Below are 18,596 nucleotides of genomic sequence, written 5' to 3'. Positions count from 1 at the left end.
GGTGTCCAACACATCAGGTCTGCGCCCTATCAGCCCTCTACTAATGGCCTGGCAGAAAGGTTCGTGCAAACTTTGAAGCACGCCTTGAAGGCATCGCAAGGTCAGGGCTCAATCCACCAACGTCTGAACAGCTTCCTGTTGTCCTACAGGAACGAGCCGCATGCCACAGCCAAAACTTCCCCCGCTTCGCTCATGACGAAGAGGCAGTTGTGGACAAGTTTTGACTTACTCAAACCTCCAAGGGCAGAGCAGGTTGTCCAGCGTCAACAACAAGCTCAAGTTGAAAGGAGAGAGAAAAGAGCCAAGGAGAGACGGTTTCATCCTGGAGAGCACGTCCTAGCTCGAAACTACAACACTGGACCGAAATGGGTTCCTGCTACGGTGATCGCGCAGACGGGCCCTGTGTCTTACACAGTTGAGACTGCTGAGGACGTCGTCTGGAGAAGACACACTGATCAACTGTTGCTAGGAGCAGAGACAGCCACAGAGGCTCCAACGGCTGGTTGGCCTGAACTGTTTCCAGATGATACCGCAAACCAGCATCTTTTGCCACAGTGCTCTTCTCCAACACAGGAAGTCAAAGAGACTGTTCTACCTGTGCAAACTCCTGACTTTCGACTGACACAGGCACCTTCTCTATCTAGGCCTGTGTCAATGCCTACTGCTGTGGAAGCCAGCGATGACCGCCGGTATCCTGTCAGAGAGCGGCGGCCTCCAAGACGCTTGGATCTGTAGGCTTAGTGACTTACCCACAAGACTGGGGCAGAATAAACCCCAGGGTAAAGTCAGGGTTTGAGGCAGTCTACCTCTACCCTTGGTTAGTGAGTGCATTGAAAGTAACTTACCTGTTGAGGAATAATGTGCACATTTCATATAAGAGGGGAGGAATATGTTATGTATTATGTGTTCTCCTCCCACCTGCGGTGGCGCTGTCACAGCAGATAAATGGTTGGGTTTGTTCTCTTGGTTGGGTTTTTGTTCTCTTTGTTCTGTTCTCTCCAGAACCTTCCTTTTGAATAAAGTAGCCCCATGTTTGACTGTCTGGGTTCTGAGCCCCAATTGTGTCTAGGTAGAAAGGTACAGACACAACAATCTTGATGATGGAGAGGATATGGGGTCGGAAGCTCAGTTCAGGGACAAATAGGATGTGGAAATCTACCCAATGAACCCACCATCACCAATAGAGCTCCACCCAATATACTCCATCATTAATACAGCTAAATTCACTGTGCTCATAGTTACCAATAGAACTCTACCCACTCTATCCATATACACCCATAGAATCTTGCCCAGTCTGCCCACATCAGTTACTAATACGATCCTGCCTAACGTATCCATAATAACCAATAAAGCCTTGCCCCCCAAATGCCTGTAATCATCAACAGGGCCCTACTGTGTTTAGCAATAGTTACCAACAAGAACCTACCCAGTGTGCCTATAGTCACCAACAGGGCCCTGGCCAGTCGAGCCACAGTCACCAACAGGGCCCTGGCCAGTCTAGCCACAGTCACCAACAGGGCCCTGGCCAGTCCAGCCACAGTCACCAACAGGGCCCTGGCCAGTCGAGCCACAGTCACCAACAGGGCCCTGGCCAGTCTAGCCACAGTCACCAACAGGGCCCTGACCAGTCCAGCCACAGTCACCAACAGGGCCCTGGCCAGTCCAGCCACAGTCACCAACAGGGCCCTCGCCAGTCCAGCCACAATCACCAACAGGGCCCTCGCCAGTCCAGCCACAGTCACCAACAGGGCCCTCGCCAGTCCAGCCACAGTCACCAACAGGGCCCTGGCCAGTCCAGCCACAGTCACTGATAGTGACCGTCACGCCCCCTCAGTCAATGACTGAGCTCCACCCATGTGCATCGTTACCAGCATGGTGCTGCACAGTGCAACCATTGTAACTACTAGATCTCCAGCTGCAGCAATGCAGATGACAAGGAAAGGAAATCAGAGCTCCCAGCCCTATGTGTAACACTCTTTAAGGTATTCCTCTTGGGTATCTCACATTACTGCATGCAGCATAGGAGGAGAACTTGTCTAGCAAGTTTGTTCTACGTTTGCAGAAGTAACCTGATCTAATTGGAGAATCACTCAGATTATCATCGGGAGATTTCTGAATAAAGAACTACAAACTGAGGCAAGGGGACCTACAGCTCCCTGGGAGTCTCACAGCTCAATGAGTGGCTTACTGCTAAAGCTGGAATTCCGAGTCAATAGCTGTGCTGCTTTGATAGGTTGTCAATAGGCAGCCAATGGCACTTGCACGTGAGATTGATTTAAGTGTGGTAAATTAGCACAGAGTTTGCCTCATTCCCTCTACCTCCTGCACTGTGATCCTTTGTGGGAACTACTATCCTCTTGTCGTAGAGGTAGAGGGGTATAAATTTGCCCTGGGTCATGTTGCAAACTGATGTTAGCAGATAATCAGCCTGATTTGCACGCTGGCCGAGAAAATCGGGCTGAGTGCAAAAGTCATAGGGTCATCGAATCATAACGGCACAGAAGGAGGCCATTCGGCCTATTGAGTCCGTGCCGGCTCTCTGTAGAGCAATCCAGTCAATCCCATTCCCCCACTCTATCCCCGTAGCCCTGCAAGTTTATTTCCCTCAAGTGCCTATCGATTCTCCTCTTGAAAACATTGAGGCCGGAATTTTTCCTGAGGATTGTTCATCCTCAGGAACCCAGTTGTTTAATGGGGGTATTAAGTCTGAACTTAGTATCATTTGCAGTAGTTGCCTCAGGTGTTGGGCATTCCAATCTTGGCAACAGGTTTCCAATTTATCAAGGTTAGTTAGAATCCAGCAGGTTTTTTCCTGGCTGGTGTTTCCCGGTCTACCACACATTGTGTAGCTAGAGCTCAGGTTTTCTTGACCTAGGGGCGCAATGTGTGGTTGCTGGGGTTGGTTTACTGGACCAGTAATCATTGCACCTCCAGCATTTAAATGAGATTGAGCTAGTGCCTGTCGGCATTGATGATAATGGATTCTAAGCTGTCTATAGTTTTCTCGAAGATTCTGGTCATTTATTTCATCATGAGTTTGCCACCTTAACCGGAATCCATGGCCCCCAGGAGCATAGGCTGCTCCGGGTCCTGATATTAGGCCATGGTTGCCACCACCTTGTTGGGCACCGTTCATTAGGCCTCCCAATTGTGCAGGTGTGCACCTTATCATTAAGGAATTTAGTGGGTTTGGAGTATTTGTTTGATTATCCTACTGGTTATTCTGTATCCCCTGGTTCTGGGGATCAACATCAATTGTGCCTTGAGTTCTAACGGCTCCATCGGCATCAAAGCCTTCTATTTCAAAAATTATCACTTGGTTTTGTGGAGGTACAGGGATAGGATTATTTCCTCTAATAAAGCAATCGTTTGAATCTTCTAATAAAAAGACTTGGCCAATTCCGTCAGGGTTTGCCATTTCGTCAGGACCTAACCTCAGTTAGGGTTTAATATGAAGTTTATAAGAAATTTCTAGACCTCAATGGTATATTGAGGGAGTTCTGATTTAAGGCCTGATCAGGGTCTTGTCATCTCTAGAGACTTAAATCTGGGTCTTAGTACCATTGTCAGTAAAACACTCCTTCTATACTTAACAATCTACAAGATGATATAAATATAAATATAAGTATAGGGTTCTGTATCAACTCGTTAACACACACGTTGGGTGCCAACTGAAGAAATAATTACAAGTCCTAGCCCTTTAGGACTACCCCGGATCAGGCGTATTCCCCAGACGTTCACCTTCAACTAAAGTTAGAGATAGCTGAATTTTATAAGATGCTTAATTGGGTCTAAAGGTCCAGGCTATCTCTCTCTAAAGGAAAGGAATGACTTGAAGATGTTACAGTCTTCCAGATAGCACTTTTAATAAGTTTAACTAGACTGTAACCTTCCGGATATTATGGGGGTCAGGGATACTCCCCCAGAATTCAGTAACTCCCCACCAAAGAGTGTACAGAGATTGAGTTCGCAAGTTTGATACAGAAATACTCTGTGAGACAATTCTAAAAATATATAGATTTATTAAAGAACCGACATGTAGTTAACAGCTGGTGAGTCAATCGCAACTTTAACAGTTCAAAACACAAATAGCTTACATTTCTTATTCTCAGAGATCCTTATTCTCAAATCTTAACTTCGTTACATTTTTACATTTCTAAGTCTTATTTCTAACCAGAATATCCACCAAAATCAAATAAGAGGACCTTTTGATCCCCGAGACTCAAAGAAACTTACAGAGCCTGCCTATGAAGTTGAGAATCGCTTGCCCCTCCCAGTGACTTCTGACTTTCTATCTGAAAGTTCCATATTTTATACCCTTTTTGCAGTGGTATATTCTTTGAAGTTTTCTGCTGATGTAAGCTAATTATCTCTAGTCATTCTTTCTGTTGACTTCTTTCTAATCTTACTGTCAGTTCAACTGTTAACGTTCAGAATCCTGTCTGCTGTATAGGTGTTCAAAAACTTATCATGAAAAATGGTTATGACTGATGTATCTATTTGATGCCATTCTTATCAAAGTCTCCTGTTTGTATCTTTTTACATTTAGAACACCTTAACTGGTTGTATTACAGACTCCTGTCTCCATGTTCTAAGTTTAACATAAAACTATTTTACAGCAGGTATTGCTTTTACTTGATGTCATTTTTTCAAAGGCATATGTTTTTTTAAAAATTTATGTGATGCTTTGTGAAGTGTTGGTTTATAACACTTAACTTGGGCATTGTTATTGTGTTTCTTCCAATGTTCAGACATAGAGGAATCTCCAACCTGCTGTTTCAACAGGGCCATTGTCTCAGTATTAACAATCAATTCCCATTTCAAAAGCTTGTGTGGTGTTTACAACTTTTGTGTTAACACTTCATCTTATCTCAGAAGCCTGTATTCACAGCCTGTGTTGTTGAGGCTTTTTAGATTTTTAAACCCAGTTTATCATTTATTAATAAAGTCAGAATTCTGTTAATAGGATGGTGTATTTTTCTGAAATATGGCTTTTTCTTTACAAATCAAGGAAAAATCATATCGGCAGCTGGGGGTGAGACTGGAACCCAGAAACCAGCTGACCCGCCCCCATCCCACCATGCTGAGAAAATCACAGCCTGAGTGTCTCCACTTCCATCACTTCCGTCGGCAGCAAGTTCCAGGTCCTCACCACTTGCTGCGTAAAAAAGTTTTTCCACACTTCCCCCCCTGTATCTCTTGCCCAAAACCTTAAATCTGTGTTCCCTAGTCCTTGTACCATCGATTAGTGTGAACAGCCTTTCCCCGTCTAGCCTATCCAAACCCTTCATAATCATGTACAACTCTATCAAATCACCCCTCAACCTCCTTTGCTCTAATGAAAACAAATCCAGCTTCTCCAACCTGTCCTTGTAGCTAAGATCCCCCATCCCTGGAACCATTCTGGTAAATCTCCTCTGCACCCTCTCAAGGCCCTCCACATCCTTCCTAAAGTGTGGTGACCAGAACTGGATGCTAAACTCCGGTTGTGACCTAACCAGTGCTTTATAAAGGTCCAGCATAACTTCTTTACTTTTGTACTCAATACCTCTACTTATGAAGCCCAAGATCCCATATGCTTTGCTAACCACTCTCTCAATATATCCTGCCACCTTCAGGGACCTATGCAAAACAGGCTGCCAATTCGCTATTGCCCGTTTTGCACCCAACAACAACAACAACTTGTGTTATGAATCTTATCATTCATGAAGAAATGACTCATGAAATAACACTGGGTGGCCAGCTGGTGGCGCCGTCCAAGGAGTATAAATATTCGGGTGTGGGCCCAGCTTGTCCAGGACATTTTTGTAACCAGGAACTAGTGATGTAACTAGAATCTCATGGTTGTGAAACAGTTGATTAAAGCCTTGTTTTATACTCAACCAAGTGCTTAGTGAGTTTTCTTACGTCAACTTGTATTTATATAGCGTCTTTAACGCAGTAAAATGACCCCAGGCTATTCACAGGAGTATCGTCAAACAAAATTTGACACCGAGCCAAATTAAGGAGATATTAGGGTAGGTGACCAAAAGCTTGGTCAAAGAGGTAGGTTTTAAGGAGCGTCTTAAAGGAGGAGTGAGAGGCGGAGAGGTTTAGGGAGGGAATTCCAGAGCATAGGGCCCGAGGCAGCTGAAAGCACGGCCACCAAAGGTGCAGCGATTAAAATCGGGGGATGCTCAAGAGGCCAGAATTGGAGGAGCGCAGATATCTCGGAGGGTTGTAGGGCTGGAGGAGGTTACAGAGATAGGGAGGGTCGAGGCCCTGGAGGGCTTTGAAAAAGGACACCCAAAATGAATTTATAGCCCAGAGATCCTGAACTAGGTTTTTTTTATGGAATGGGGCTGATCTTCATTCTGCACGTGTTATTTGCTGCCAATCACTGTTCCAAGAAAAGGCAGTGCAGTGTGCAGGCCAATGAATGGTCAGCCCTATTTCTAAACAGGTGCATAGCTCAGGGTCTTCACATCGAGCACTGAAAGGTAAATATAAATCTGCCGGGGATTGGTTGCTGCGATGGATTTGCCCATGGTCCTTTCATCGCCGGGAAGAAAATCTCCTGTCATCCAAGGGTCCTACGTGAAATGAGTCGGGGCTGTCTTGACCTAGCTCCTGATGGGCACCAATTCAAGGGGTTAATGTCAAGGCACAATTTCAAATCTCACTGAGGCAGGGCGGGAGAAAGGACTATTACACGTTGGTGCAATAGGGGGTAAGAATTGGGATGAAAAATGCTTTAACTTGTTGAGAAATAATAAATGCCATAAAAGCACATTTCCCGATGGGTCCAAGTTGAGGGTTAATGTGTTTCAAAGGTAATTTTCTAAAGCTAATTTATCTGGGAAGCTGTAAATCAGAGGAAAAACAGACTTCTATATCATCCCGTTCTCTGACTGGCACATAGAGGAGAATTTTAACCTAAAAAACCAGGTGGGTTGGGGGGCGTGGGGGTAGTTAAATTATTAAAAATCAGAATCCCGAACTGAAGCCACCACCAACCCGGTTTTAACAGAGGTGGTGCGGGGTGCCGAGGCAGGGACGGGCAGCCAACCCGCTGCCAGGAGGCGAGATGTCAATTTAAATATTATAATGAGGCTGGAAGCCTCTTCTTTAACCTCCATTTTGTTTTTAACTGTAGCTGGTCAGCAAGGCGAGGACTGCTGCATCCAGGAGGCAAGTGCCTTTACACTTACCTCCTGTATCCAGGGTCCCTGCCTAGCCCACCCACCGCAATCAGAGACCCCCTCATGAGGCCGCCGATCCCTCCATGAGACCACCCGCACTCCCCCCGCATTCCTTCGGCCTTCCCCGTGCTCCTCCCTGCCCCAACCAATCTTCTGCAGACTCCCCCCCCCCCTTGCACCTCCAGCTGCCACCCGGCCCCCGATGTTCCTCGCAACCCCCCCAATACTTAGCAACCCCCTGTGCTCCTCCGTCCGACACCCCCCCCCACCCCCCACAGTGATCCCTCCCTCCCTCCTCTGTTCGGCCTAGCGCCGCAGGCCTACCCGGCCAGAGCCAGCCAACCTCTCAATCTGGCTGTCTGTGGGTGGGAAACAGAGGCCTTGCATGCAAATCAGGCCCCGCCATTAAAGTCAGCAGGGCCTGTGGCCTCCCGGGTTTCCTGTCTGCCTCAGAGCACCCCTGCTCCCAACCTGCCTTCACCATGAAAATCCAGCCCATACTTTCATATTTTGGTAGTAAGGGACCCAAGAGATATATGGGGATAGTGCGGGAAGGTGGAGTTGAGGTAGAAGATCAGCAATGATCTTATTGAATGGCGGAGCAGGCTCGAGGGGCCGAAAGGCCTACTCCTGCTTCTATTTCTTATGTTCTTATTTCTAAATTAATTTTCCATAAATATCTAAAACATGAACTGTAAAAATCCAAAATATTATTTAAAAATATTTAATTATTCTAAAAAAGAATAACATTTAAATATTAGCTTTAACGGGTTTAAGATGTGTTACCAAATCTGTTAAACAGTATGTCCAATCACAGTGGCGCAATTACGTGACTAATGCATCTAACTAATGCACGGCACCTTAAAGGGGCTGTGCAGGGCCAAAACAAATTACGGGAACAGTGGAGGGAAACCCGTTCTTCCGGGTTTCCCTACTGCTAAACTCCCATCCCATCCCCGCTCCCTCCCTGTCCCCCGTAAATATCGTGGCCTACGTGGCTGTGGAGGGTGTGGAGGGGGCAGCGTGGAGGGAAGGAAGTGTTTAGTCATGATGTTCCAGCAACCATGGTGTGGGGCCTCTTGATGGACCAGCTGGTCTTATCCTGCCCCTCAATTTCGTATGTTTGTATGTTTTGGAATGGTCTGCTCCAGGGACCTGGTCGATCCCAAGTATGACACCCCAAAGTTGGTCTCTTTGCTGAATGCAGTTTTGAGTCTATAGACTCGGGTCGGAGTTATGCTCATGATGCCACAGTGCTGCTCTTCAGTGACCCCTTCTCTTTGTTTATCACTGATTTTAAAGGAGTTTTTCTAGAAACTAGCTACAGGCATTAAATAAAATAACTACAAATACTCATGAGAAACGCTATGGATTTCTTTCAGGTATTTAATTGTAGAACGCTGGCATAATAAATATGTTACTTTTTCTTTAAAATCCAGTGAAAGGGCCTCTGAATATAATTTGTTTTACACCATGACAGGTCTACAAGACCGCTCAATACAAGTAAAGGTGGTCTGTCAAGGTTTGTGTGACTTTGGAGGGCTTCTCATGATTATGTGAATTCCCTTGTGAATGAACCGAAAACAAACACTACAGAACTAATTAGAATCCCTCCCCAATACAAACAGTCATGGAAGAAAGAATGAGTCCAGCAGTCACTCACTCAGTCAAACAATATATTTGAGAACCAGACTGTTAGACAAAATGCCGAGAGAATTCATATGAAAAATGGGCTGGAATTTTTAATATCTTACAACATGATCCTTTAACATAGCACTTTGGAAAATACTGCAAATATAGTTAGTTTTCTGTCGGTGTTACTTGCGAATTTTGGCCCACTGTTAGTTTTTCAATTATATTATCTAACCTTAAAACTGAGCTCAGGCGTGCTTTCTAACAACAATTATGGCTATTTGATCTTGTCCTCAGACAATATTACGCACACCTAAAGCAGGCATTAGACCACTTGAAAATGTTAATGACGGGCCTAACGCTTGTTGAAGAACCATTTTCAGAGATCAGGCTACCCTCAGCGGTGCAGGCCTCAAGCCTCGGTTATTCTGGATCTGGATGCGGACTGGCCACTGAAAATATGAGTACAATTTTGTTTTAGTTTCAATGTAGAGGCTGGAGGGCACCTGCTGGCTCCACAGTGCTCCTGATGACCTCTGCCGGTCGCGATCGAGCTCCGACCCTGCTTTCCGCAGTCCTCCCCCACTCCCCCCCCCCACCCAGCATGGCAAGCAGCCCAAAATTCAATCCTAGGGTCGGGCGGGCTACCCACAGAGGCATGACAGGCACCGGCAGCTTGCCCGGGATATTTGGATGAGGCCCGAGGCCCAATTTCAGGCCGACCTCTGGTCTTTCTGTTTGGGCGCGCGCTGATAACGGGCCCAGACTAATTTCTACCCTAGACTGACAAGTTGGTGGAAGCCCTGCCATGTCGTAGTTTCAGTGGAAATCGTGCCCTGACAGAAAATCTAAGCCACCTTTTCTCCCTGCTTCTCTCATTTCCCTTTAGATAATTACTTTATTTTCTAAGTATATTTAACTTTCCCTGTAAATATATAGGAATTTCTATTGATATAGGAAGGCTGTAAGTTAAATATTCATTTGCAACCGGTACCTTAAATTCATTGCATGACCACACCCATGCAAATCATAGAATCATGTAAGCAAGTTTGTTCAACAATTAGGCATCTGTCAATCATGGCGACATTCCAGAGCATAGGGCGCACAGTGCGGGCCGCAGTCTGTGGCCAGAGGTTGCTAAGGAAACAGCTAGGCAATCACTGGGGAATTCCATTTGGAATAGTTGCATCTTAGGGGAGATATGGGGCCATAATTTGCGGCCCCTACAGGCGCGTACGAGGTGCGCATGTGCCCGTAAGGGCCGCGTACGTTGCGGGTTTTCGCTCGCAAAGCACATGCGCGGGAAAGCTGGATCTTGCGATCTGCCAAGAATCTTCTTACAGCCCATCCGCACCCCTGGGAAAAGGGCATCCGCGGGCGGAGAGTTGCGCTATTTTCCCAACTTCTGCCCAGCTGATGCCTGTGAAGTTCTTATGCCTGGTAAAAGCAGGAGAAAGGCTTGCTTTTACCAGTGTCAGAGTTTAAAAAAACATAAAAATAAATTTTTATCAAGCATTTATACATTTAAAAATCTGTGCAATAAGGTAAGGTTATTTATAGCCCCTTTAAAACATTTAAATTTATTTTTCAAATAAATACATTTTTGTTTTAAATATTTAATTAAATGGCATTTTAAATATGTAATGGTTTTTTATTTATTTGATGTGTAGATGCATTTTTTGGGGTATTCCCATTCATGTTTATGGGCTTTCCGTACATACAGGATCCTCATAAGTACGAATGGGGATTCCCTTCGGTCATTCGTTGGGCCGGCCCACGTGATCCCAGGGGTGCTCGTGAACCGCCTGCGCCCCTAGGATATGTGGGCCTCTGCCCGCGGGTATCCGGAGAACCCCAGGACCGCGAATCTCCGTGGACCCGAGGCCCAGGTATGCGGGCATTTTAGTTGCGGATCGGAGGCATTTCCCCGTGGGAAGCCTCTGACCACAAATTCAACGGCAACAACAGCAACTTTTATTTATATAGCACCTTTAACGTAGTAAAACGGCCCAAAGCGCTGCACAGGAGTATGTTAAGACAAAAAATTTGACACCGAGCCACATACGGATAAATTAGGGCAGGTGACCAAAGCTTAAGTCAAAGAGGTAGGCTTTAAGGAGTGTCTTAAAGGAGGAAAGAGAGTTAGCGAGGCAGAGAGGTTTAGGCAGGGAATTCCAGAGCTTAGGGCCTAGGCAACAGAAGGCACGGCCACCAATGGTTGAGCGATTATAATCAGGGATGCTCAAGAGGGCAGAATTCACTATAGATTGCAGCAATATATGAGTGAGAGTATGTGGCCAAGGAGGCTATGTGGCTAAAACCGTGACAATGCTGGAGAGCGAGTTCCGCTTTATTCTTTTTTGTTGGGGGTAATGGCCCAGAAATTCGGGTCGGGGGCCTCCCGTGGGTGCAAGCCTCCGCCTGCACTTACCTAGCGCGCCTGCCATTGAGCTGTGGGCCCGATCCTGGATTCCGATCCTGGGCCTCCTCCAACTGCCGGCGCGCAGTGCTTGCGTATCCCAGGGGCGCAGTTAGTTCGATGCGTCCCCTGGGATCACACGGGCCATGGAGAGCCAATGGTAGCAGGGAATGCTTCATTCATAAATTTGACAGGAAGAGCTGTCAAAACTATAAATAATATAAGCCCCAAAACATCACTAAAACATCAAATAATTTTTTTTTAAAACATCATATTTTTAAAATAACTATAAATTACATGAAATAACTATTTTAAACAATAATTTAAATTTTTGAAAAATTAATTACATTTTCTAACGGGGCTAAAAGTAAACTTACCTTTCTTTAAAGAATTTAAAAATAATAAACCTGTGGAAAAAATGTTTTAATTTTAATTAATTCACCACTTACCTTGTTAAAAGCAGGCCTTGCAACTGCTTTTTAAAAGTGTAACTGCTGGAGACTTACCCTCCCGGAGAAACCTGCAAAAAAAACGGAAGTTCGATGCGCACGCGCTGCCTCTCCAGCGCACGTGTTCCACCTGTCAACCCCTTCTTTCAGGGGAACGGAAGTGCCGGTTTCCCGCGCATGCGCGTACTCACCCGTGGGGACCCGAATTTCTGGGCCATTGATTTTTTCATTCTTGAATGGCACTTGCTACATTCGGCACCAGTTACAGGGAGCAGGGCGGACAAGCAGGCTGTTGCTGCGAAACCAGGAGGTGACACTTACTTGTGAGGAGGCATCTGGCTAATGCTGGTAACTTTCCCAGAACGGCGTGGCTGAGGCGGAGAACCCACTGATTTGGGCGGAGGTCCCTTTTCCAGCTGGAATGAAAGGGGTAATTCCAACAAAACCGTTAAACATAATGGATGGAAAATCATGCGGAGCGTGCAGCTGAGTTCTTGATGGATGACACCAGCAAGGCAAATTCACAAAATGGATATATATACTTGAAAAAGCAAAGCTGCAGGGCTGTGGGGAAAGAGCAGGGGAGTGGAATTAGCTCCTTCAAAGAGCCGGCACGGGCATGATGGGCCGAGTAGTCTCCTTTTGTGTTGTCACGGTCTATGATTCTATGATTAAATTACCCCTGAAGCCATTCCATTGATCAGTCTTTGGTTTCTTGCACAGGAGTCCACTGTCAAGCTGAAACCCAGTCCCAATAATGATCAATATCGCTGATGTAATCCAGATGGTTAAATTACAGTCTTCATGACAAACGCATGTAATCAGTGTGAATTTTAAATTATCCGGGTCACAATCACTAATGGTAACTAACAGCTGTTATCAACGTTATTAGAAAACAGCCCAGTCACAGCGTACAGTAATCCAGGAGCGATTGTCCAATTGAGCAATTCACAATTCACAATTCACAATTCAAATCGCTTTATTGGCATGATAAGGTACATCTTATGTTGCCAAAGCATCAAAATACATTTATGGTTGAACACATAAACGCGGTTCTATTCATATACATTCGCCTTGTTTGTATATATTCTTGTCTTAGTTTACTGGTTGTCCCTCTGTTCATGGCAAGCTGTAACATAGTGTGCCGCCAGTGTTACACAGCTTCTCTCCTCCCTCAGTAGGAAAGGGAGTTTTTGGTTGTCATTCAGATTTCTGAATTCAGGGCATATTTTTGTGAATTTTTGGTAGAAATTCTCCCTGATGTCCTGATATTTTCCACAGGCTGTGAGGAAGTGCATCTCTGTCTCAACTACTCCCAGACTGCAGTGAGAGCATATCCTGTCTTCTCTTGGCAGCCTGGTTTGCCTGTGTCTGCCTTTTTCGATCGCTAGGCTATGTTCGCTAAGTCTGTACCTTGTCAAGGTTCTTCTCAGTTTGTTATCCTTTACCATGGTCAGGTAATCAGCTATGTTGTATTGTCTGTTTAGGGCCAAGTAGCAATTGAGTTTGCTTTGGGTTTTTGTTGTTTCTGCCCAATATGTCAGATATTTTTCCTTTTGCTTAGCGACGATTGTATTGGGTCGAATTCTTTGTGTTACCCTGTCACTGTCCTGGGACTGGTTATTGTTAGTGTTGTTAGTAGTTACTTCACTGAGTCCCAGGACTAGTTGACTGAGGGTATTTTTCTTTATGGTCAGCTCTTGGCATTTCAGGGCGTCGTAGTGATAGCATTGGGGGTTGCTCATTTGTAGGTGATTCCAAAATTTGGTGGCTCTTTTTTGGATAGTGATTATTAATGGATATTGGCCTAGTTCCGCCCTGCATGCATTGTTTACTGTTTTCCTTTGAGTCCGGAGGATACTTTTACAGAATTCTGCATGTAGGATCTCAATTGGGTGTTTGTCCCATTTTGCAAATTCTTGTTGTGTTAGCGGTCCCCATACCTCACTGCCATAGAGTGCAATTGGTTCAATTACTGATTTGAAAATTTTGAGCCAAATGCTAATTGGGATTTCTATTTGGGTTGATTTTTTGATGGCATAGAAAGCCCTTCTTGCTTTCTCTTTCAGTTCATTCACAGCCAGTTTGAAGTTTCCCGTAGAACTGATTTTTAAGCCCAAGTATGTGTAGTGAGTGGTTTGTTCAAGTTTGGTTGTTCCTACTGTGAAATTTATTTTGGGTCCCTGATGTTTGGATCTTTGCTGGAACACAAGGACTTTGGTTATTTGGGGATTTATTGTCAGGGCCCAAGTCTGGCAGTATGACTCCAGCAGGCCCAGGTTCTGCTGTAGACCCTCCTTAGTTGGTGACAGCAGAACCAGGTCGTCTGCATAGAGGAGGAATTTAACCTTGGATTCATATAGGGTGAGGCCAGGTGCTGTAGATTGTTCAAGTAGTTTTGCCAATCCATTAATGTAAATATTAAAGAGTGTCGGTGAGATTGGCGAGCCCTGCGTCACCCCCCGCCCCTGTGGGAAGTATTTTGTTTGTTTGTCTCCAATTTTAACTATACATTGATTTAATTACATCATATGTTTTCCCTCCTACCCCGCTTTCGATAAGTTTCAGGAATAAACCGTCATGCCAGATGGAGTCGAAAGCCTTCTGGAAATCTACAAAGCATGCGTAGATTTTGCTTTTGTTATGGTGAACGTGTTTGTCAATTAGGGTCTGTAGGGTGAAGATATGATCGGATGTTCTATAGTTTGGCAGGAATCCAATTTGGCTTTTACTCAAGACATTGTGCTCCTCAAGGAAGTTTATAAGTCTTTTGTTTATGATGCTACAGAATACCTTCCCCAGGTTACTGTTTACACAGATGCCTCGATAGTTGTTTGGGTCGATTTTGTCCCCACTTTTGTATATGGGTGTTATGAGTCCTTTGTTCCAGATGTCAGGGAAATAACCGACACTCAGAACCAAGTTGAAGAGTTTTAGGATAGCTAGTTTCATTTTGTCATCTGCATGTTTAATCATCTCGTTTAGTATGCCGTCTGTCCCGCAAGCTTTTCCTGGTCGCAGGTCCTTGAGTTTTTCAAGAAGTTCTTTTTCTGTTATTATGGCGTCTAGCGGGTTTTGGTTATCTTTTATGGCCAATTCAAGCTTTTCCAGTTTTTTGCGTATTTGGTGTTGCTCTGGTCTTAGTGTGTTTTTCTGGTATAATTTTTCAAAGTGGTTTACCCATGTGTCCCCATTTTGAATGGACAAATCGTCGTGTTGTTTTTTGTGTAGTGTTTTCAAGTTGTCCCAGAAACAATTGGAATCAATGGATTCCTCCATGGAGCTGAGTGTATTCTTAATAAATTGCTCTTTTTTGGTTCGGAGTGTGTTTCTGTATTGTGTTAGTGTCTGACAATAAGTAAGGCATAATTCCTCGTTTTCTGGATGTCTGTGTTTTTGGTTTGATATTTTTCTAAGTTTTTTCCTCATGTTATGGCAATCATGGTCAAACCATTTTTCATAGTTTTTTGTTTTGGGTTTGTTCTTGCGAGCTTTCAAGTTTGCATTTGTTGCCAAATTATCAAAAATATTGTTTAGTTTACTAACTGCCCGGTTTACGCCTTCTTTATTGTGAGTGTATATGTTATCCAGAAAGGTGTCTAAGAGAGCTTGAGTTGATGCATTGCTAATTGTTTTCTGGTATTTTTCCATGTCATTTTTGGCCCATCTGTATGATTTTTTGGTGTTGTACAGTTTACTGGGTTGTGTTTCTATGTTGTTTGTTTCTGTCTTTTTGAGAAACATAGTAATTTGACTGTGATCTGACAGTGTTGTTTGTGGTTTGACTGTGAATGCTTTGAAAGAGGATGGGTCTAAGTCTGTAATCATATAGTCTACTGTGCTGCAGCCAAGAGGTGAGCAATAGGTCGATCTTCCTAGGAGGTCTCCTATGAACCTACCATTGACAATGTACAGACCCAGGTTTCGACAGAGCTGTAGTAGTTTTTTTCCGTTGGTATTTGACTGCTTGTCGCAGTTATGCCTGTATGGAAGGGAAGGGATGTCAAAGTGGTTATTCCCGAATACGTAATTGTTTCCCTGATTATTGGTGAAGTCTGGTTCTTCGCCCGTTCTTGAATTGAGGTCCCCACAGATCAACACATTCCCCTGGGCCTGGTATTGGATAATTTCCCCCTCCATGTTGGAGAAGGTGTCCTCTTTAAAGTACGGGGAATCGATTGGAGGGATATAAAGTGCGCAAATGTAAACATCTTGGGTGTTTGAGATAATCTCCCTCTCAAGTTTGAGCCACATATGGTTTTCGCCCTTTTTTATAAATTTGATGTAATTCTTAAGTTCTGTTTTAAACCAGATCAGTATGCCTCCGGAGTCTCTGCCTTGGGTTACACTTGGTAATTTATTGGAGGGGACCACTAGCTCAGTGTACCCTTGGGGACAGCCAGTGTGTCCTTTTCCTTTATACCAAGTTTCCTGTAAAATGATAATATCTAGATCTTTAGTTTCTTCTATGAACTCTGTGGTCCTACTCTTCACTTCTAGCACTGAAGAGCGTAGACCTTGGATATTCCAGGTCGAAATATATAAGGATTTCATGTTAAGTTTGATCTTTTACTATGATAGGTTAAAGAGTGGTACGTGTTTGTCGTGTCTAAGTGTGGGGAAAAAAAAGATCACCTCAGTTGTCCATAAAAGTTAATACAATTTGGTTACAGTTCTTTCTATTAATTAGTCCTTGATCCATAAGGCGGAAGTAGATGCTGCTGCACATCTGCTTATTGTCTCTTAATGGATTGTTTCTGTCTGAGGTATTGCGTACGTCCTGTGCATCTCTCCCTCTGTCTGGCTGGGGGCGGTCCTATTCCCCTGTGGGACAGGAGTGGTGCAGGTCTGATATTGTTGATCCTCTCTGGTCTCGGTTGGTGTGGTGGTGGTCTTTGTAGTGTTCCTGATATGTACCCCACTGATCTCTGGTGGTCGGGGGGGGTCCTCTTGGAGTCTGGGTATGGACCCGGTTAAAAGCGACGTCCTTCAGGGCTTTAGCAAAGATCGATATTCTTTGCCTTTGGATGTGGACGTGGTCATAAAGACATTCCTCATCGAGGGTGGGGTGTTGGGCCAGGTGTACGTTGTGGTTTGATTCGCAGTCTCTTGCTATGCTGGCATTTATCTCATGAATTGTGTTGTTGTTGAAGTCTGTTCTCGGCAATATTGTGGAAACAGTGATTCTAGTGTTTGGAAATGTACTGCTTGCCTTCCTAATCATTGCTCTGAGCGATGTTGCTACCTCTTTCTGTTTGGCCTTTAGGTCATTTGTGCCCGTGTGTATTATTATGTGTTGGGGGGAGCCTAATCTGGCTTTGGTCAGCCATCCCATGGCTCTGTCTGTTGTTGGGCACCAAATCTTTTCTACTTTGGGGAAATTCTCCAGCCTTAGTGCTGGAGTCACCCTCTGATTCATTATTCTAAGCAGCTCCTGGTCTGGAATAGTGCGGGGAGCTCACTGGGGGAAGGGAACCTTGTTGAGTCTGTATGTCCCAGTTAGGTTTAGGATCAATCACTGGACACAGACAACAAGAATAACTTTTAACATGTCTTTACTATTCGAAGGTCAGGGCTGAACTGCCCAGCAAATCCGTGCACAACACTTATATACCGGTGTGGTCACCACCGGTATTACAGTATTACAGTATACAGCAGCCAAGAGAAAGTAGTACATCTCTTAAGGTGGATCTCTTAAGGTGGAACAGGTTACATACACCACAATCCTCCCTTTTTAGCTTAACAGTTATATCCCCATTTAACATAACATAATAACATAATAACATATATATATATATATACAACTTCATGCAAAACAGTTCAAAGATTCAGTCTCTGAGGAGGCCTCCTGATTCGAGTTGGATAACGCCTTTCAGGGGTCTCTGATTCTCGTTGCTGGGGTGACTCATCTAGTTGGTCTCTTATGGATTGGGCCTCATCATCAGGTACATTCACTTCTGAGGTAGATGCTTCAGGTTCACTAACTTCTTTCACGGTTGTCTCTGCCGTAACCATGGGTTCGACCCTTGTTCTCGATTCTACCAGTTGGTCAGCATGACGCCGTATTACATTTTCACCAATATCTACCGTGTACATCAGGGGTCCTTGTCTGGCCCGAATTGTTCCAGATTGCCATTTCTCGTTTTTATAGTCCCGGGCTAACACTGGTTGTCCTATTTCGAAACTCCGAGTGGTCTTGTTATTTATATGCTGGAACTGTTTGTTTTCAACTTCCCTCTGCACATTTGGTTTTAACAAGTCCAACCTGGACCGCAACCTCCTGTTGTAGAACATCATGGCAGGACTTTGGTTTGTCACTGCATGAGTGGCGTTTCGATATGCCAGTAGGAATTTGTCCACCTTGTGTTGTAGTGGAATCTGATCTTCGCTCATGGCCTTTATTGCTTTTTTGAACGTTTGTACAAATCTCTCGGCCAACCCGTTTGTAGCCGGATGATATGGGGCAGAGGTATAATGTTTCACCCCATTCTCCTTCATGAACCCCTGGAATTCTTCTGACACGAACTGCGGTCCGTTGTCTGAACATATTTGTTCTGGCAATCCATTTCTCGCAAATATCGTTCTTAACACCGCGATCGTCTTTTCCGAGGTAGTGGTAGTCATCTTAATCACTTCTGGCCATTTAGAATGAGCGTCCACCGCAATTAAAAACATGGAGTCCATGAAAGGACCAGCAAAATCAATATGTACACGTTGCCATGGGGTTGAAGGCCATTCCCATGGATGCAGCGGTGCAATCGGCGGTGCATTTTGCACTTTTTGGCACCCTGAGCAGCTTTTCGTCAGCTCCTCTATCTGTTGGTCGATACCCGGCCACCACACATAAGCCCTAGCAAGGCATTTCATCTTGACTCCCCCCAGATGACCTTCATGCAGTTCCTTTAAAACTCTCTC

The sequence above is a fragment of the Somniosus microcephalus genome, chromosome 20 (assembly GCF_052327205.1).
Source record: "Somniosus microcephalus isolate GS21.2 chromosome 20, FLI_Smic_1.0, whole genome shotgun sequence".
Taxonomy (NCBI): domain Eukaryota; kingdom Metazoa; phylum Chordata; class Chondrichthyes; order Squaliformes; family Somniosidae; genus Somniosus; species Somniosus microcephalus.
The sequence above is the reverse complement of the archived record's forward strand: the minus strand, read 5'-3'. Positions refer to the sequence as shown.